This window comes from Petaurus breviceps, unplaced genomic scaffold, assembly GCF_028583685.1.
Source record: "Petaurus breviceps papuanus isolate PSGF00001 unplaced genomic scaffold, PetGlider_PUasm1.0 90897, whole genome shotgun sequence".
Taxonomy (NCBI): Eukaryota; Metazoa; Chordata; class Mammalia; order Diprotodontia; family Petauridae; genus Petaurus; species Petaurus breviceps.
The window spans coordinates 5,423,444-5,446,064 of NW_027187374.1; the positions used below are offsets into that span (position 1 = coordinate 5,423,444).

General features: G+C 36.1%; 1 long non-coding RNA gene across 4 annotated transcripts in view; it reads left to right on the forward strand.

The window, feature by feature from the left end:
- LOC138151428 (uncharacterized) overlaps positions 1–22,621 on the forward strand; it is a 160,524-nt gene that overhangs the window by 106,141 nt on the left and 31,762 nt on the right. For 3 of the 4 annotated variants that reach the window (XR_011165818.1, XR_011165816.1, XR_011165817.1), the window contains one exon: positions 2,819–3,830. The exons of the other annotated variant lie outside the window; for it this stretch is intronic. This is a non-coding gene — a long non-coding RNA (uncharacterized lncRNA). Of the gene's footprint in view, positions 1–2,818; positions 3,831–22,621 lie in introns of those variants that run through there. 4 annotated transcript variants of the gene reach the window in all.

Here is a 22,621-nt window from a genome sequence, read left to right on the forward strand (position 1 = left end):
GACAAATAATTTTTAAAAATTTAACTGCATTAGGTACATGTTACAGTTATAGCTAAGGGAGAAATTATCTTTAAAAACATTTTCATTCATATCTTTTAATTTTATGTCATTTTTGTTGCAATGATTTTTTTCTCAGTGATTTGTTTCACCTTTAATTTTTACTATGCTAGATTTGTTTGTGTAAACTTTTTATGTAATCAGAATTGTTTGTTTTATCTTATGTAATCCTCTGCATCATTTTTTTAGTTAATGCCCCATTTGTAGACATGAAAACTATTTTTCCCCATCCTCCTCTAATTTTTTATGAGAATATTTAAATATAGTTCATATAACCATTTGCTATTTATCTTGGTATATAGTATTAGATATTGATCCAACTCTAATTTCTGCCAGACTGCTGGTCACTTTCCCCAGCAATTTTTATAAATAATGATTACTTCTCCCTGTAACTTGGAGTTTTGTGATTCTCAAATACCATGCTACTATGTTCGTCTGCTTCTGTATGTTCTGTACCTAATATTTTTGTCTCTATCTCATCTGTCTACCTCTGTCTATACATTTCCAGGTTTACCTCTTGGGTGTCTCTCAAAACAGGGTATTTCCTTATGGTGCTTGCAGTTTTTCTTAATTTGTTTATGGTGGAGTTGGTGGGGGTAACTTGAGTCAAATTCTGCAATGAAATGATATGGATAGGTCAAACGAATTTCCTTTAAGAGACTCTGGGTTGCTGAACTCTTCCTGGGTCCCTTTTATCAGAGGGTCCTACTATCTCTCCTTATTGTAGACTCTGCCTAGGGTTCTTCCTCCTCTATTTTCTTCCTCCCTGTGCTGGGCTTGCATCACAGGCTAGTTTTTACTTGGGTTTTTCTTTAGCTTGATTTGTGTCACTGTTTCCTACTGGACCCTATCAAGAATGCTCTGAGCCTGATCTCTGGCTTGGGCTGCCAGCCAGGGCTTGAGCAAGTCTTGGGCTGGGCTCAGTTGCTGTTTGACTCAGCCAAGGAGTGCCTCACTGTCCTACCAAGAACAGCACAAAGACATACTTTTCCATCCACAGCCTAGAGGAAGTTTCAAGTGAGTCTAGGGGGAAGGAATAAGCAATTTCTAAGCACCAGTTCTAAGGTGCTATTCTATTCTGGCCACTCTTCTAGGTATTTTACAAACATTATTTCATTTGATTATCATCATTATGATGCTGGGAAGCAAGTGCTATTATTACCCACATTTTACAGTTGAGGAAACTGAGGCAGGCAAAGGTTAAGTGATCATAAAACTAGTAAATATCTATGACTAGATTTGAACTCAGGCCTGCCTGACTCTAGAGCTAAACTTCTATACACTGCACCACCTAGCTTACCTAAAGGCTCCAAGAACCTCTTTTACTGAGTCCTTTATATTTCACTTTTGACCTGCCCTAGCTTGTCTACTCTAGGATCTCTTAAGGACTCTGGGATTCTCTCTGTAAATTCCTGGGTTAAGTGTGGGAGTTCAGAGGTCACTCTGTCTCCTAGTAGAGTGGCACATCTCTGTCTCCTAGTAGAGTGGCACATCTTTAAGTACCCCAATATGCTACCGTTATCCTAAAATGTAGAGTGACTACATGATACTGAAAAGCTTTTGCATGAATGACATTAATTCAGCTAGGATTAGAAGAGAAATGGTTGATTTGGAATATTATCACTGATAAGGATCTGGTCCCTAAGATATATAGATGATGATCACAGATATTTAAAACTGAAACCCACTTTCCAGTGATCAATTATGACAAACAGTTCTCAAAGCAAAAATGAGAGACTATCAAACATATGAAACATGTCACATAAAAGACAGCTCCAGATTACTACTACTAATAGAAATGCACATCAAAATAACTGAAAATTCATATACTACCCCCAAAAGAAGAAAAGGTGAGGCTTTTTTCCTTCAGTATCCTTCCCTAAAGATGAACTCTGTTTTTCTCTATTCCCATATTAACTTTCTGTGGTTGGGTTCTTTCTCCTTTGCCTGTCACTTTTTTAAAATTTGTAATGTTGTGCCTGGTTTTCCCCATGTGCTCCCCCTCCCCCACCTCAAGGAGGTGATCAGATTGCTGGGTCAGCTTTGCCCTTCCCCACTGGGTCTCTACCCTTTCCCTTCAGTCAGCTCACCTGAATAGAAATGGGCAGGCTTCTGGGTCAGGAGAGGGAGTTTCAAGGTGTGTACTGACCAATCATTGCTTACATAAGGTCCCCTTTATAAGCTGAGGTTCTGCTCCAGATCGGGGCTGTTGCTGGCTGCTACTGCTATTGCTATACCTGGGACATGGGGTGGTGCCAGCTCAGCCTGCCATGTGTCCTGATTAGTCAACATGGCCTTTTAGTAAAGGGTCCATTCTAAATTATTACTTGGGTCTTGCTCACATTAATCAAGATACAGTACAGCAGTAGTAGCTTATTTTTTATAATCACCTCTAGGCCTGGGGTATGTCAGATCAGATCCTCAGTTCCTCCTTCAGTTCTCCCCTCTGCTCTGGAACTGGAACCAAGAACTCCACCCTCCTATGCCCACAGCCAGTGGCATACCTGGCCCACTGCTTCTGCACTTACCAGGTGTGTTCTGGTTTCTTCTTGACCAGGGTGACATCTTGGCAGTAGATCTGGGTCTGCAGTTCCTTATCAGCAAAGGTTCCCATGCTTAGACTCCTGAGACTGTCCAGGAAGTGAAAGTTCCTGTGGCTGAGAGCTGAGGTTACCTCCCAACCCAGCTGGCCTCAGGGCTTGCCTCTTTATATTATGTACCTAATCAGTTCTTCTGATCGACAACTCTATTTCTTTTCCAGTATGTAATAGTAATGGAATTTAAAGATACCCCAGTATTGGCTTGGTTTTTGGGTTGAGTGTTAAACCCAGAGCTTGTGAATCCCATTTGTGGGATGGACTTGTTGACGTGAAAAGAGAGGGATGAACTGGGAGGAGATGGTGCCATGGATTTAGAGAGGAGGCCTGAGCAAAGAGAGGCAGAAGAACTTTTGGAAGCAGCATCATGGAGGCAGAGAGGGAGAGGATTGCTGAGGGCCAGTTGGAGCTGCGCAAGACTTTTAAGAGCTGCCACCCAGAGCTGCCAAGGACTGAGGAGAAATGACTGTGATGCCGGTATTTTGTCTGTCTATTTTGACGTTGTTTTGCCAGATTTGCCACTGGTGAAGGACAGTGCTGCAGGACTTTGCTGTTGGTTCAGAAGCCCTGAAGAAGGATTTTCTTGTTGTATGTTTACAGAAATTCTGGAAGAGGGTCTTGCTGATATTTTCAGGGGTCCTGAGACTGTTCTGCAGGCAGAGAGTGAATTGATGAGGACAATGGCAATGTATATTGTGGCTTTGTTAAGCTTTGTCTCCTCAGGAACAGAGCTTGCCAAGAATTTGCCTCGGATCAAGATGAAGAAAAGACCACTCCTTGGGTATTGAATGCTGTGATGATATCTTAACCTTGCTGTAGTTCAGGGGTAGAGGGTCTTTGTGCTCTCCACTGCCCCTTATGAGAAGGTGCTTGGTGTTAACTGATGATAATTGTAATTCAGTTGTGATCCAGGGATGGGAAACTTGACTTTTTGTGCTCTGTGATTGACCAAATGAATATACTTTGTTTATGACTGGAAACTTTTCTTAATCTCCATTTGAGAAGAGAGACTTTGTGATTGACTAAATGAATCACTCCATCCAGGGGTGGAGTAGTACTTGGAAATTATTGAATTACACTTGGTGAATGCTGTATTTTGATTTTCTCTGTTCTGTGAATGTTTTGCCTTAATTTTTCACTGAATAAAATGGAGAGTTACTATGCTGGTATTCTGAACCTTGGAAGTTGCCTTTGCTTAGCATTACACAGTATGAAATTATTTTGATGATAACTGCTTTGTAGTAATTTAAGTTCTGGTATTGGTAGGCTCCCTTTCTTTATATATATATAATTCCCTTGATAATCTTGATCTTTTCTTTCTCAAGCTTGTTATTTTTTCTAGCTTTGTAAAGTAATTCTTTGGTGGATTGATTTCTAGGGCACCAAATACTGAATAAATTTAGATCATATTTTCATTTTTATTATATTGACTAGGCCTACCCATGAGCAATTAATACTACTTTAAGTATTTAGTTATGTTAAGAGTGTCCTAGAGATTTTTAAAATGGAATTTTCTATCTTTTTTGCTAGGTATTGTTGGTAATATTCAGAAATGCTGGTTGTTTATGTGGGTTTATATGGGTTTATTTTATATCTTGCAAATTTGCTAAAGCTGTTAATCATTTCAATTAGTTTTTTTTAATGTGACTGTATTCTCTGAGTTCAAAACTCATATGAAAAAAGTGATAGTTTTGCTTCTTTATTGTCTATTCTTATTTCATCATTTTTCTTGTCATGTTGCTATAGATAGCATTTCTAGTACAAAATTAAACAGTGATGGTGATCATAGACATCCTGCTTCATCCCTGATCTTATTGGACAGGCTGCTAGCTTATTCCCATTATAGATAATGTTACCTCTTGATTTTAGATAGATACGTCTCATCATTTTAAGAAAGCTTTTCCTATGCTTTCTAATTAAAAAAAAAGGATAGGTGATATATTTTATTTTTAAAAATCTGCATTTGTTGAAATAATCATATGCATTTGTTGTCTTTGTTATTTATATAGTCAATTATACTTCAGTTTTTCAAATATTGAGCTATCCCTGCTTCTTATTAAAAATTCAGCCTGGGGCAGCTAGGTGGGGCAGTGAATAGAGCACTAGCCCTGGAGTCAGGAGGACCTGAGTTCAAATCTGGCCTCAGACACTTAACACAAAAAAAACTAGCCCTGTGACCTTGGGCAAGTCACTTAATCTCAATTGCCCTCCAAAATACAAACAAAAAAAAAGCAAAACAAAAATTCATCCTGGTCATAGTGGATATATGATCTTTGTGATATGTCATTGTAACCTCTTTGCTAGTATTTTAATTAAAATTTTTGCATCAATGTTCTTCAAGGAAATTGTGCTATGTAAACCTCTTCCATTATTCTGGGCAATTGATTTTTTTTTTTTTTGCAAATATTCATCCCCTTCATTTAGAATGTTAGTTTTATTGGCATACAGTTGGACAAAATAACTTCTAAAGATTATTTTTATTTCTTTTTCATTGGTCATGAATTCATCTTTTCTGATTTTTTATAATGGCAATTTGGTTTTCTTTCTTTTAAAAAATCATATTAGTCAAAGTTTTATCTATTTTTAAAAAGCTATTTTTATTTATTAGTTCAATAGTTTTTCAATTTTTAGTGTCACTAATTTTCCCTTTGATTTTGCAATTTCTATTTCATTTTATTTTTCATTTGCCATTTTTCTAATTTTTTTAGTTGCATGCCCAATTTATTGCTTTCTGTTAGTGTAAACATTTGATACTGCTTTGGCTGCATCTCACAAATTTTGCTCTTTTGTCTCATTATTGTCATTATTTTTAATGATATTATTGACTTTCTATGATTTGTTCTTTGATTTACTCATTCTGTAGGATTTGGTTACTTCATTTTCAAATAAGCATTAATCTGTGCTTCAAGTGCTCTACTTTGAATATAATTTTAGTTGTACTATGGTAAAAAAAAAAAAAGAAACATTTACTATTTCTGCTTTTCTGCATTTGTGAGGTTTTTTGCCCTAATATATGGTCAATTTTGTTAAGTGTCATACACAGCTGGGAATAAGTATACTCTGTTCTCTTTCTGTATTCTCCAGAGATGTCACAAGTAAGTATTTAAAATTCTATTCTTGACTTTAATTTCTTTCTTGTTTACTTTTTGGTCAGATTCATTTAGATGTGAGGAAAAATTAAGGTATTTTAAATAAAATTAGCTTTTACTATTTCCTCCAGTAACTTAATTAACTTTTAAGAATTCAGATGTTAGGGATGGCTAGGTGGCACAGTGAATAGAGCACCAGCCCTGGAGTCAGGAAGACCTGAGTTCAAATACGGCCCCACACACTTAATACTTACTGACCATGTGACCTTGGGCAAGTCACTTAACCCCAACTGCCCTGGCCTCCCCTCTCTAAAAAAAAAAAAGTAAAAAAAAATTGAATATTATGTCATTTGGTACCTCTATATTCAGTATTTATATTGAATCATTGTTTATGTATTTTTAGCAAAATGTAAATTGCCTATTTATCCCTTTTAATTTGATCTGTTTTTGCTCTTGCTTTGCCTGAGATCATGGTTGCCACCCCTGCCTTTTTTTTGCTTCAGCTGAGACAGAATAGATTCTCCTCCAGTTCCTTATTTTACTTTATGTTTATCTTTCTGTTTCAAGTGTATTTATTGTAAACATATTGTTGGATTCTGCTTTCTAATCCATTCTGCTATCCTCTTTCATTTTATGGGTGATTACATCCCACTCACATGCACAGGTATACTCACTGTATCTCCTACCATCCTATTCTGTACTTATCATCATTTTTATCCTGTTTTGCTTCTGAACATTCTATATTCTACCTTCCTTCTTATTCTCAACAATCTTCTCTCTTGACATCTTTCCCTTTTACTTTCCTGTAGGGTAAGATGAGTTTCTGTACCCAATTGTGTATGTATACTTCCCTCTTTGAACTTGTTCAGATGAGAGTGAATTTTGCTCTCTGCTTCCTCCAACCTCCACTTCATTCCTCTTCCTCACACATCCTATATGTTTGAGATAATTTTCCCTATTCTTCCTCTCCTTTCTCCCTTTTCCAGTGTATTCCTCTTCTTTATCCCCCATTTTACTTCCCCATTTTTCTTTGAAAATTCAGTTGTTTTTAATCATGTCTGACTCTTCATGACCCCATCTGGGGTTTTCTTAGCAAAGATACTGGAGTAGTTCACCATTTCCTTCTCCAGTTCATTTTAGAGCTAAAGAAACTACTGCAAACAGGGTTAAGTGACTTGCCCAAGGTCACACAGTTACTAAGTATCTGAGGTCAAATTTGAACTCAGGAAGATGAGTCTTCTTGACTCTGGACTTGATACTCTATCCACAGCTCCCCTGTCTATTTGGACTCCCTTTAAGATCATTGGTGATAACAAAGTTCTGAGAGGTTACATGTATCAGATCCCCATATAAGAATGCAAACAGTGTAACCATGTAACCAACCAGCCCTAAGAAATGGATTACCCAACATCTTATAGTTGGTACTGCTTATGTGACACAACCAACATTCAGATCCAGGTCTTCTGATTCTAAATCTGGGGCATCTTCCTTCTGTGCTACCTCCACAATAACATTTTGTAAATTTTGTGAAATACCCAATTGGTTATGCTAAAAATGCGTCAAAACTGAGGACCTGCTACCTTTCCACATTCTAGCTTAGATGGACCATTCTGTGATAAGGAGAAGGAACTTCTGGTGGCATTGGAGACCAGTAATTTGGCTTATTTTCATTTGTTCATCAGAGTACTATTATTCTCTGAGCAATGCTCCTATAGAGCAAAGAATTGTTTCATTCTAACGGATCACTGTAACTTTATATTTATATAATTCAATAAACATTTATTAAGTGAAAGGCACTGTGCTTGCTGTTAGGGATGCATATACAAATCAAGCAGTTTCTGCCCTTATGAATTTTACATTTTACTGCAAATTATATTCTCAATCATGAGAGAAATCTAGTAATTTACAGATTAAGAGTTCAGTTCAAATTGAGAATTTCTTATCGTGTAACTGCTTGTATAGAGTTGTTTGCAAATACAAAAGTAAATAAACTTACAATTTAGAGCTATGAACAATGCTTACTAGGATAATTCTTTGTTTCTCTACCTCTGCATTCCATCATTCCCCAAAAGCATGGTCACTTAATCCCAGCTAAATCTTGTCCATAATTCTGAAACCAATATCAGCAGGAGAAGTATACTGTTTGTCTTGTTCCTTATGATCAAGGCTTAAACCAGTACTCCAGTCACTAAATCTGGGTCCCTCTTCTGTCCCATCTGATTACATTTCTATCTGGGTACAAAAGACTTGCAATCCTAGGTGCCTTGTCACTAGTACTTAAGATGCCTGATTTGCTTTTGTCAGCTTTTTTAGGGTATGAAATCTCGCTATAGGCCCCCAGCTTCACAGAAGTGCCTATATTTCTCTTCTTAAAAATTCAACCATTAAGTTGAATTTTCAAGTCATTAAGTAGGTTGCTTTTTACTTAATGACTCTCAATTGATCCAGAATGCAAACTCCTTAGAAGTAGGGACTGTTTCATCCTTTGTAATTGTATCCCCATGTTTAACACAGTAAATACTCAATAAATGCTTGCTGATTGAGATTGTTTGTATCATGTCTTATACCACTAGAGAGTCTATCCCAATATATCTTTCCTTACTGATTTGATTCCTATTATTATTTTGTAATGAACTGATTCCAGATACTACTAACCTTAAAAATAAATATGTGCAATAGACTATATATATTATCATTTAATTTTTTTTAAATGCTATGGTACAGTTGTTCTTCTATTGAAACATCACAAAATATAAAATTTTATAAAGTATTTGGCTTGGTGAGAGACAGAGTAGCTTAGTGGATAGAAGACCAGGCTGGGTTTGGAATCACAAAAGCTTGTGTATAAATAATGTTCCTTTAACACAAACTACAATATTTGTTGAGTAATTTAACTTCTCAGGATCCCAGGCAACTTGCTAAAAACCCTAAACTACAGAGGATTTTCTGATCTGCATTGGTGAAGGGAGTTACCTATATCTATGAAATCACAGGTCTAGACCAAAAATCGAATAATTTAAATTCAAATGTAGCTTGACTGAGAAACTATAACAAATATGAATAAGGGGGTAATATCAAAATTTATCCAAGTCCAGACTGATTATTTAGTACTTTTTTCTTCAAATATCTGATTCACATAAGAAAGTTCATGTGAGCCAAAATATAGCCTGAAATTGTTGTCCTTTTAAAGCATGTGTACATTAGGGAGAAAAACCTGTGCCCCTCTTTAGTGCCAATTCTTTCCAGGATGAATTCAGATCCCATGAGCTCAGAATTTGAGTCCCTTGTGAAAGGGGATCCCATAGGCCATAGGTCACGGATAGAATAGACGAGAAAAGGGAGGTTCAGAAACAATGGAACTCAATAACCCTGTGTTTGATAAACTGGGAAATATAAATTACTTAGGGAAGAACTCCCTATTTGGTAAAAACTGCTTGGAAGACTGGAAAGCAATCTGGCAGAATTTAGGCTTAAACCAATACCTTTTACTATTGCAACTCCAGTTCCAAAGCTTACTAATGTGGGACTCTCCACAGGTGGAGAACAATGTGCTGGTGTTAGAAGTGGGATGGAGTGGGTGAGAGGGGAGAGGGATTCAGTGGCTTTAGTCTTTTTGGAGTTCTCTTTAAACTTTGAATCATTTCTGGGGCTTCAGGCTTCCAGATTTGAAAGATAAGATGGACATGACCAACTCCACTTCAGGTTATTGAAGGAAAACACTGAAAAGACATGAGAAGAACTTGATGTTTTTGTTATGTCCCTATCTCCAGTTTGCTACACTAGAACTTCAGGGAAACTTCTCCATGGGTATTCTTCTAGGACTTTCTCTTTCTTGGTTGACCTGTGTTCCCAGTGGCAGTCTTGCAATCTAAAGTTATATTTAAGTCAAACTTAATTAAATTTGAAATTAGTTATAAAGTGTAAGAAGCCTTTAGTACCTAGGCTTTTTTTACTTGATGGAATTAAATAATTTTTGTGCAGGTAGTTGTTTATATTATTCCATTATAGACCTATTCTATAATCTTCCTAAGTACATCATAACTACAACTTCCTTGTTGGTATCATAGATAATCTTTTCATTAAGATTGCTGCAATCTTATTTTGCTGTTTTGGTTCTGGTTATTTCTCTCTGCATTACTTCATATAAATATTCCAGTGTTTGCCTGAAGCCTTCATATTCTTCATTTGTTGCTGTATATATGTTAACATTTGATTATATTAATGTACTACAATTTTTTCAGTCTACCATTTCATGAGTACCCTTTTTTTTTTCTAGCTCTTTACTACCACAAAGAGTTATATATTGGGCTTTTGATTCTGGAATTTTTTTCTTACTTCCTTGGTGTATTTACACAGTAGTTGGATTAATGAGCTAAAGAGTATAGAGGGGTGGGGAACCTCTGACTGACTTCAAGGCCATATTTGGCCTTCTAAGTCCTCGTGTGTGGCCTTTAGACCAAGTCAAAGTTTATATAACAAATTCTTTTATTAAGGGGATCTGTTCTGTGAATTTTGGATTCAGTCAAAGGGCTGCACTTTAAGGACCTAGAAAGAAACATGTGGCCTTGGGGCTGCAGGTTCCCTGTCCCTGGATAAACAAATGAATAATTTTCTCTCGAATAAATTCAAACTGATATCTAGCAGGAGTGAACCTAGTCACAACTCTGCACAGAATATATCAGTAAGTCTGACTAGTATGGATTCTCCAACATTAATTGTTCACTTTTTTTTGTGGTTCTTGCTGATTTACAAAGTATAGGATGAAAACTCAGAATTATTTTAATTTTCATTTCTTATCACAAATGATTCAAACTGTATTTTCACATAATCCCTCCTAATGAAAATTTAATGTTTTATGAAGAAATGAAATATGCAGTTATAACTTAGTGATTTCTATTTCCTTTCTGTTTCAATGTTCCACATAAAAAGATATTATATCTTCTATAATTGAACTTGTTTACTAAAATTTTTGAATGCAATATTCACATTAGATAAAACAGATATTTGGAGATTTTCATTAAAAACTTTTATCAAAAATATTTGACAAGAGCAATCTAGGAAGAAAAAATTAATTTCACCTCTTAAAATGAAAATTTATTAGTTAAACATTTTTGTATATGTTCAGGCTTGTTTTTTATGTCACTATATTTATAGGCCAAACATGGACCAGCTTTTAAAACAACAAGAACAACGAAACATTGAAACTTACTGAAAAAATTTGCATTAGTCTTTAATATTAACTTAAATTTTATTCTTGGAAATATGTCACGAAATAACATTTACCAAGAGACAATCTGTTCAAACACTAACAATGCTTTCACATAAATAAAGAGAGCAATGTTGATAAATCATACTAATTTGACAATTTATTAAACATAAATGAGCAAACCTAAATACGAGGGAAATTAAATGTACATCTTTTGAAAATACATTTCATTGATGTTCTTTCCTTTTTCATACCAATGTCATTTCCCAATCTCCCCCCACTCCCACCCCTCAAATGAGACCCATTCTTTACAACAAATGAGTATGGTGAGAAAAAGCCATTAGTAATGCCTAAAAATATATGTCTCATTCTGCACCAATTGTTCATATTCTGCACCTCTTTATTCATAGATGAGAAACACACCACCATAAAGTTCTTTGATGCCATGAAAGGCCACTGCATTGACCAGAGTCCTAAAGTCTTTTAATGTTTTCTTTACATTATTATGGTCACTGTGTAAATTATTCTTTCTCTTGGGCAGCTAGGTGGTGCAGTGATTAAAGTGCCAGCCCTGGAGCCAGGAGGACCCGAGTTTGGTTCCAGCCTCAGACCTTAACACCCACACAAAAAAACTAGCTCTGCAACCTTGGGCAAGTTACTTAACCCCAATTGCTCCAAAAGGCAAAAAAACAAAATAAAAAAAGGCTCTGCATCAATTTATACAAGTCTTCAATTTTCTTTGAATTCTTCATATTTGTTGTTTCTACCTCTTTCTTCAGTCATTCCTCTAATCAGTAGGCATTTGCATTCCTTCTAGCTCTTTTAATATTAGAAAAAGAGTTACTGTAACTATTTTTGTATATATGTTTAACAGATATAAAGTCTAGCAGCATCTACTGGCATTCTAGCCAGGGACAGTCAACAAAAGTATTCAGCAGAGTCAAACAGATATATATAAGTATAAAATGCAGGGGTAATGATCATGATCACAGAAAAAGTCACACCAAAAATAAACTTAATTAGAGAGGTGATTAGGATGCTAACTTTGTTGAAAGGTACAATGAAAAGACAGTGAAAGAATAAAAATACTAAACATGTGTGAACCAAAGTGACATAATATTGAAATTCTTAAAAGAAAAATTATATGAGGTTCAGGGAGAAATAGACAATAAAATTATAGTAGTGGGGATCAATTTACTCCTCTCATAACTAGGTAAATCTAACCAAAAAAGGGGGAGGACCTGAATTGAATGTTAGAAAAGTGAAATACGATAGACTTCTGGAAACTTTTGAATGGGGATATTAAAAAGTACACATAATTCTTAGTTGTGCATGCCATATTCATAAAAATTTACCTCATATTAGGGAAAAAACTCTTGTAAACAAAAAGAAAAGCAGAAGCATTGGATGTATTTTTTTATGGACCAAAAAGTAATAAAAATGGTACCCAACAAAGAGTCTTTGAAAAAAAGATTTAGGGGTAGCCAGGTAGCACAGTGAGTAAGAGCACCAGCTCCAGTGTCGGGATAACCTGGGGATCGAATCCAGGCTCAGACACTTAGCACCCACTCAGAAACACCTGGCCGTGTAACCTTGAGCAAGTTACTTAAACCCGATTGCTTTAAAAAATATATATTTTTTAGATTCTTTTTTTATTAAATTTTAATTTATTAATTTGTTTGTTTCCTTTTAGTTTACAGGATTCAATTCCACAATTCCTTGAATTTCACATTTTGTCCCCCTCCCTTCCCTCTCCCCCACATGGCGGCTTATTATCAAGTATAGGATCTGTAAATACTTTCACATTATACAATGGTCAGGTTATAAGGATGGATTGTACCAGCTGGAATGAAAAATGGTAAAGAGGACATAAAATCAAATAAGAGAACGAAAAAGATCAGGTATTTTGCTTCCACCTGGATATAAATTTAGTTCTTTCTAGTTCTTTCTCTGGATGCAAGTTTTTCTCTCCATCATGCGTCTTTTGGAATTGACTTATATCCCTGCATTGTTGAGAAGAGTCCAGTCTATCAAAGTTGGTCATCATACATGCGTTGTGTCTGTAATTGTGTACAAATTCCTCCTGGTTCTACTCTTCTCACTCAGCATCAGTTCTTTTAAGCCTCTCCAGGTAAATATGAAGACCGCCTGCTCCCCGTTTCTTATAGCGCAATAGTATTCCATAACATGCATATACCACAACTTGTTCAGCCATTCCCCAATTGGCACATACTCAAAAATTGACCATGTTCTAGGGCATAAAAACCTCACAATTCTATGCAGTAAGGCAGAAATATTAAACGCATCGTTCTCAGATCATGATGCAATAAAAATTATATGCAATAAAGGGCCAGGGAAAGAAAGACTAAAAACTAACTGGAAATTAAACAATTTAATCCTAAAGAATGAGTGGGTCAAACAAGAAATTATAGAAACAATCAGTAATTTCCTTCAAGAGAATGATAATAATGAGACAACATACCAAAATCTGTGGGATGCATTAAAGGCAATTCTTAGGGGAAGTTTTATATCCCTGAGTGCATACGTGATTAAATTAGAGAAAAGGGAGCCCAATGAATTGGGCATGCAATTAAAAAACCTAGAAAAAGAACAAATTCAAAATCCCCAATTAAATACTAAATTAGAAATATTGAAGACTAAAGGAGAGATTAATAAAATCGAAATTAAGAAAACTATTGAACTAATAAATAAAACCAAGAGCTGGTTCTATGAAAAAACCAACAAATTTGATAGACCTAGACCCTTAGTCAATATGATAAAAAAAAAAGAAAGAAGAAAACCAAATTATGAGTATCAAAAATGAAAGGGTGAATCTACCTCCAATGAAGAGGAAATCAAAACAATAATTAGGAATTATTTTTCCCAATTGTATGCACATAAATTTGACAATCTTAGGGAAATGGATGAGTATTTAGAAACATACAAGTTGCCCAGATTAACTGAAGAGGAAGTAAATTACTTAAATAATCCTATCTCAGAAAAAGAAATTGAACAAGCCATCAGTCACCTCCCTAGGAAAAAATCTCCAGGGCCAGATGGATTCACTAGTGAATTCTATCAAACATTTAAAGAACAATTGATTCCAATACTCTACAAATTATTTGGGAAAATTAGTGAAGAAGGAGTCCTACCAAATTCTTTTTATGACACAAATATGGTACTGATACCTAAATCAGGAAGAGATAAAACAGAGAAAAAATATATATTTAAGAAGAATTGGTGATTAAATAAATTTATCCTAAATAATGTTTTGGATAAAGAAAAAATTAAGGAAAAATAATTTCATTAGAGATAATGACAACAACAAGAAAGCAGCAAGGTATTTATATTTAATATTTTAAAGTTATATCTTTGGTCAATAAAAGAGTAAAATCAGAGCAAAAAGGCATATGATTTAAACAACAGCCTAGAACAAATTAAAAACACACAATTAAATACTAAACTAAAAGTTCTGAAAATCAAAGAAGAGATAAGTAAAATTGAAAGTTAAAAAATTAAATAAAAGAGAAGCAGATTTTTAGAAAAAAACAATAAAAAGATTAATCATGAGCTAATTTTATTTTTACAAAGAAAAAAACAAATTATCAGTATCAAAAATGAAAAAGGAGAATGGATAATCAATTGAAGAAGAAATCAAAGAAATTATTAGGAAAGATTTCACCTAATTATATGTTAATAAAACTGACAAAATGAAATGGATATTTATAAAAATGCCTACTACCCAGATTAATAGAACAAGGAATACAGGACTTAAATATTCTAAACCTACAAAACAAGAAATTCCATGTCCATCTATGAACCTTCAAAAGTAAGGGGGAAAAAATAGGTTCATTTACAAATGAATTCTATAAAATATTTAAATTCCAATACTATATAAACTTTGAAAAAATAGAAAGAAGTGGGCCTACTAAATTCCTGCTATGATATCATTGGGTCTTAATACCTAAATGAAGGAGAGGCAAAACAGAAAGACAACTGTAGATTAATATTCCTAATGGGTATTTAAGCAAAAAATAAATAAATAAAATATTAGCAAGTTGACTATAGTAATATAAAACAAAGATTATACACCATTACTAGGATGAATTTATGTCAGGAATGCAAGGATGGTTCAAATTTACAACTGATAAGGGGACTGATTCAAATTTATAAAAGAACAATTCCACAATCGATAAATAAAAGATATAGTTAGTTTTCAAAAAAAGAATTCTAAGATAAAAATGGTAATATAAAAAATGACTTAAATCATTAGTAATTAGAGAGATGCAAATTAAACTTTGAGGCTCTATTACACAACCATTAAATTGCAAATAAAGGGGTAAAAAAGGAAAATGACAAATGCTGGAGGGACAATTGGGAAATATGTATTGCTGGTAAAATTGTGAACTAGTCTAGCCATCATTAAAAGCAATTTGTAACTATATTTAAAAAGCTATTCAAATCTGCATATCCTTTGACAGTGCTATCATTACTATGTCTATATCCCAAAGAGATCAAAGATAGGGGAAAAGGACCCATATGAACAAAAAATATTTGTTACAGCTCTTTTTCTAGTCAATTGGAATCTTGTGGTGGTGGGCTGCCCTTCAACTGTTCTTGTTCATGCTTTGTTCTTGAAAAGGACCACTGGACATAAGGAAGGTGATATCCTGATATGCAAGTGAATTGTATTTAAGTAAGGCAGAGCTGTGGAAAGTCATTAGTCTCACTTTCTCCTTTAGAGTTATAGGAGTCCAGTAGCAAGATCTAGGTCAGGATGACTGGTGACTGGCCTAGATGCGGTAGGAGACCTTTGCCATTTTAAGCTAAAGTATTTCCCAGGTCTTAGTTTTTCTGAGGCAATATCCATTCAGTACTTAAAGGTTAAGTAAGACTTGAAGCCAAGGATGTCTTACTTCGACTTCACAAAAGAATCCATCTGGAAGGGAAAGACCTTCAGAGTTTCTGGCCAGAACAGAAACAATTGCTATTTATACTCACTCTGAGCAAATAGAAACAAGAGTGAGGTTTGACCTGGGATTTATTATTGGCCAATCAGTGAGAACCAGAGTGATCTGGGTTTGAAGGCACAGTCAAGTACCTCCATTTGAATCCCAATGGACTTTATCAAAGCCTGGTTTTTTCAGAGTTTCAAGAATTATTTCAAGTAATAATAAAGGAAAATTACATGAGACAAAACAGTTAATTTTCAAGATTTTTTTTTAAAAAGAAAGAAACAAACCCCTCAAATAATAGAATAAATAAGAAAGGAATTTAAAAAATATCTAGCTCCCAAACCCCAACATACCTTGGGAAGAATAAGCAATCAAAAAAACATATAAGCAATCAAAATTTATATTCCTTTGTATAGAGCTCCAATGTAAGGGTATGACTCCACACATGAACAGATGAAGAAGAGGGAGAGGGGAAGAAAAGAGGAGGAAGAGAAGGTGGAAGAAGAAAATGAGGAGGAAGAGTAGGAGGAAAAATTGGTAATGGCTGAATGTTATGATGTATGAATATAAAGATTATAAGAAATGATAAAGGGTATGGTTTAAGAAAAATTTCATGAAGTCTTTTAGGAACTGATATGCAGTGAATTGAGCAGGATCAGGAGAATAATTTATGTAATAATAACAATTTTATAAAGACAAACAACTTGGAAAGACTTGGGGACTCTAACACAATGACCAGTTACAACTGCAGAAGACTCACGATGATAAATGCTCTCCACTTTCTCATAGAGAAGTGATAGAGTCAGAGTGCAGACTGAGACTTTTGGTGGGGGGCAGGGAAGGAAGAGTGGGTGAACTTGTTTTGCTTTCCATTTCCATATATTTGTGACAACAGTTTTGATTTGCTTGCTTTTTCAATGGAAAGGGGGTGGGTGGATGTAATGGGAATGGGAATTTGAAGATCTTCCCTGCCCCTTAATAGACCAAGGGGAGTTTGATGCTTCCCTGCTGTGAAGATAAAACTCTTCCCCCTGATAGGCTGAATGTGGTCACATGGAGCCTGTGGTAGGAGGAGTTTGCTGAGGAGAAGACAGTTGGAGTCTGCCAGCTGCAGGCAGGTGGGGACAGAGGACACTCAGGCATAGAGATAGAAGGTTTTGTGAGTAAATATTGATCTTGAATTGGTTTGTGGGAAGGCTGAAGGATGCTGTGACTCTCAGAATTATTATGGCTTCTGAATATCTTTGGTACTTCTGCTTACTGGTTTTGGGATTTAGTTTTCTGGCGTTCAAATAAATCCTTCGACTTTGTTCTCTATCTGGAGTCTGACATATTTTGCAATTGAATGCCATGCTATACTTACAGTTGTGATCTTTATCATGTTCATGGGCACTGTAAATATTGCATTGGTGCTACAGTGGAGTGGGAGGAAGATTATGCCAATCTGAAGATAAAATTTAATTTTAAAAAATAAATAAGAACATGTGTTCTTGTGTTAAAAACCATCAGTTATGGCAAATGGAGAAGTTTTGAATGTTGTGGATAAGTTTACCCACCTTGATAGTGAACTTTCCAAGGATGTACACATAGAAAATGAAACTGACTTGTGCATTTCCAGAGCTAGCTCAGTGTTTGGGAGACTCTGAAGGAAAGTGTGGGAAAGAAGAGGCATTAGACTGACTACCAAACAGAAGGTCTATTCAGTCACTCTGCTGCCTTCATTGTTGAATGCCTGTGAATCCTGAACAGTCTACCAGTGCCATGCCAGGAAACGGAATCATTTTCATTTGAATGGTCTTACAAAGATTATGAAGATGACCTGATAGGATCAGATATCAGACACTAAGTCCTTTATAGAATTAAACTGCCAAGCATTAAACCTCTACTTCAAAGAATACAACTCCAATGGGCTGGTCATGTTGTTCAAATGCAAAATGTACACTTGTCAAAAAGACTCTTTTATGGAAAACTCACACAGGGCAAATGTTCACATGATGGTCTGAGAAAGTGATACAAGGACACTCTCAAGGTCTTGCTTAAGAACTTTAGAATCGATTTGTGACATAGGAAACCTTGGCACAGGACTGCTCAGCATGGCCTGCCCACATCAGAGAAGGTGTTGTGTTCTAGAATTGAAGTAGTTCAAAAGAAATCGATGATGCACAAATTTAGAGAATGCACTTCAAATGTTCACATGGACTATTTGTGCCCAACCTGTGGGAGAACATTCTGAGTTTGTACTGGTCTGATCAACCACAGTTAGACACACTGTAATTTGACTCTAGCATGGTGATGTCATTTCAGTCTTCTTCAAGGATGAAGGACAGCAACCAACCAACCAACTAACCTACTTGCAATTTCTGATAAATGACACTCCACCTCCTATCTCCTCCCTTTTTGATGCTTTCCCTCATGCACTCTACTCCCTAACCTAGAGTACTTGTCCAAATAGCTTCCAAAACCATGCATTCCTTGCCTTGCCAACCCCTAAATCACATCTTCCTCCTTGGTCTCTAGATTCAGGAGGTCTGTCCAGCTCTACTCCCCTCCCCTGAGCTGCTAGGGTCTCTCCCTTGAGATTATCTTCCATTTACTCTTCCATATATCTTAAATCTACCTAGTTATTCTCATGTTGCTAACCCTTTATGAACTGAGCTCCTTGACAAAAGAGTTGTAAATCTTATTCAAAGTGGTTGTCAAAAAAATGGATGATATTCAACATTTTCATTTTGTAAGATACATATGTTACAAAGTTTAATTCTTGGGAGAATTTTTGTATAGCTCTCACAGATTTCTGCATCTATGTCTTCATTGGTCCATTTAATGCAAAAAATGCATCAGCTGCCAGGTATATTGACTACACAGTAATAAAAGTCAAAACATTAAAAAGAACCTGCTAGAGAATATCTCCACAACACAACTATCATATCAGTAAAGGAAGGTTCCACATCTTTTCTAAAAGCATGATGGTCCTGTTTCTGGCTCTGATAAATCCCCCCCTTTTTTGCCTTTTCTTCTAGCTGCAGATAAAAAGATCATCTTTCTTCCTTTTCATTCTTTGAATTATCCACACTTAGGCAGTAACATAGACCTTGTAGCCCCATTATCTGTGGTAAATTCCTCCTGCAAAGGGTGAGAACTATTAATTTTAAAAAAGGTCAATTCTGTATAGGGACCTTCAACCATTTTAACCACAAATAGCTTCCAAAATTGTATCCATGCATTCCATACCCTGCTCAAATTCACAATCACATCTTCTTTCTCCTTAATCTCTGGATTCAGCATTTTCACCATCTCCTTATACCACAATTTATTCATGAAGGAGATCTTCAAATGAGACAGATTAGAACCTCCTTGTGGTTTCATATTACTAATTGGTGATGAATTTGTGGATTTAGGTTAAGAGTATGTCACTAGAGTGAGGAACAGGGTCCAATTGCTCTCCAGACTATTGACAAAAATTCTGTTTCTGTTATTCCTTTCCAATCTCTTTATATCTGGTAGTCACGCATTTCACCTCTCCCAGATTCTCAGGGGTGTCCCTAGGCTCTATAGCCAGCAGAAACTCATCACTATGGTCTTGTCTGCACCATTTCTTATGAATGTGTTTTGATATATGACACACCTATTCCTGTATATTTATAAAGAATTTTCTATATCTGGCCTGATCATGTGAGTAAAAATTGGCACAGTAGACATTTTCTCTGATCCTCATGACCTCTCAAACATCCCCATAACAGAATTATACAACAAAGAAAAAGCAACTTCAGCTGTCTGTATGGTCTACAATACCCAGAAGCTAAAACGTCAAAAAACAAAAAACTCCAACCCAGGAAGTGATGCTCATTGCTGCTGAACTCACCTCCCACATTATTGGCAGCAAGACTGTAGCAGTGCTCCAAAGGACATGACTCTAGGTTACATCAAAACCCACCTCAGTAGCCTTGTTCCTCCCTCCCTCTTTCCAATGCTGTGAGGACACCATTTCTATGTTGTAGCAGTTTGCTTAGGGCTCAACAGCCATAGTCCTTCAGGATCAAAAGCTGGTCAAGGGCTCAACCTGGATGCATTAGTACAGCTCTCAACTGCCAGTGGTAATCCAGAGAGATGAGGAGCAAAGGGTGTGGGATGTTACCACAACAGGACTCTGTGTGTGTGTGTGTGTGTGTGTATGTGAGAGAGAGAGAGAGAGAGAGAGAGAGAGAGAGAGAGAGAGAGAGGCTGGGGAAGTGTGCATGTGGGTGTGGAGGTGACTGGAGTTGTACGGCCTTCCACTAAGCCTCAGGGAAAGAAGACAGCACCCATTTGGGGCCAGTTCTAACCACTCAAAAGTCGCATGGGGCAGAGACCTAGACTGGTAAATCATGAATTGGGCAGTGTGGGAAGAAACTGGGACAGTTTAAGATCCAGACCCCAAGGAAACCAGAATCAGAAGGGAAGAAGTCAGAAAGTGAGTGATAAGGAAAATTAGAGGGGAGGAACTTGAAATTAACAAAGATTTCAGGAAGAAGAAACTGAAAGACCTTGAACATAAAAAAAGATAAGTCAACAGGAAAACCAGTTAATGACTGAAGGAAATATGTCATTCACATCTAGTAAATGAGTTCAGGCATCTTTAAATAAATACTGCAATAAAGGAAAAAGATCCCCAAAAGAAAACTCCTAGGAGTATTATAGCCAAATTCCGGAGTTCCCAGGTCAAGAAGAAAATGTTACAAGTAGCCAGGAAGAAACAATTTGAGTATTGTGGAAACACAATCAGGATAACACAAGATCTAGCAGCTTCTACATTAAGGGATCGAAGAAGGGCTTGGAATATGGTATTCTGGAGGTCAAAGGAGCTAGGATTTAAACCAAGAATCACCTACCCAGCAAAACTGAGTATAATTCTTCAGGGGAAAATATGGTCATTCAATGAAATAGAAGACTCTCAAGCATTATTGATGAAAAAAAAAAGAGCTGAACAGAAGATTTGACTTACAAATACAAGAATCAAGAGAAGCATGAGAAGGTAAACAGGAAAAAGAAATCATAAGGAACTTATTAAAGTTGAACTATTTACATTCCTACATGGAAAAACAATAATTGTAACCCATGAGACATTTCTCAATATGAGGATAGTTGAAGGGAATATATATATATATATATATATATATATATGTATATATGTATGTATAGGAAGGTGTATATGTGTATAAATACATATGTGAGTATGTGTATATGTGTTTACATGTATACATAGCCAGAGGGCACAGGATAAGTTGAATATGAAGGCATGATATCTAAAAAATAAAATTAAGAGGCAAGAGAGGAATATAATGAGAGAAGGAGACAGGGAGAGATAGAATAGGGTAAATTATCTCATATAAAGGAGGCAAGAAAAATGAGGATTATGAGAGCAGAATTTATCTTCTGCAGAGCAAAAATAATAAACACAAAAGTAAAACTTAGATCTTAGAAACTAAAGAGAGATGCTAATACAATTGTATTTTAGGAGACTCATGATCCTTAAGTGATCTTTTTTTTTTGCATCCTGTTGTCAAGTTTAATATGTTTCACTTGCATGGTGAATATATTTTGTTTCAATGTTATTGTTTTTTGCTTCATTTCTTCTAGGTTGTCATTCCTTCCTTTGTATTAGCTTTTCTATTTTCCAGGTCAGTGGTTTTTCCAATGAGACATTTCAAATTGCCTTTTATTTTTTCATTTGTTTGGATATGTTCTATAGCATCCTGATTTCTCATAAAGTCATTAGCTTCCATTTGCTCCAATCTAATTTTGGAAGAATTATTCTCTTTAGTGAGATTTTGAAATTCCTTTTCCATCTGGCAATTTGACTTTTTAAAGCATTCTTCTCCTCATTGGCTTTTTTGCCTCTTTTGCCATTTGAGTTAGTCTATTTTAAGGTGTTATTTTCTTCAGTATTTTGGGGGTCCCCTTGAGCAGGCTGTTGACTTGCTTTTCATGATTTTCTTGCATCATTCTCATTTCTCTTCCCAATTTTTCTTCCACTTCTCTTACTGGATTTTCAAAATCCTTCTTGAGCTCTTCTATGTCCTGTAACAAATTCATATTTTTCTTGGAAGCTTTTGATGCAGGAGTTTTGCCTTTTTTGACTTCTTCTGGTTCCATGTTTTGATCCCTTTTGTCCCCAATAAAGGATTCTATGGTCTGATTGTGCTTCCTCTGCTTGCTCATCTTGCCAGCCAATTACTTGACTTTTGAGCTCTTTGCCAGAGTAGAACTCTGCTTCCAGAGTGGAGAGTTTTGTCCAAAATCTCTGGGGTTTTTGCAAATGTTGTCAGAGGTCTGAGGAGGGCACCCTCTCTACAGCCACCACAAGCTCTGGCACACTGGCGTTTCTCACCCCAGGACCACCGCCCAAGACAGTGGCCCAGATCCAAGAAGCTCAAAGCAAGAGCAATTACTCTCTGAATGGTTGCTTGGTCTCCCTATGATCTGTAATCCAGGAGCTCTGGAGGCAGCCACACAGCAGCAGCTATAGCCCTGTGCCTCCATCACCTCTCACCTCGGTGGTGGGGACTATACCGCACTCTAACATCACCAAGTTCCAACAGAGTTCCCCACTGACATTTTACTTTCTCTTTGGCATTTATGGATTGAGAAATATGGAAACTGCCACAGCTGCTAGTGATTCACTCTCGTGAAGTCTGCTCCAGTCAGTCTGTGCTGCAGGTCGGGGCCACCCTGGGCGGC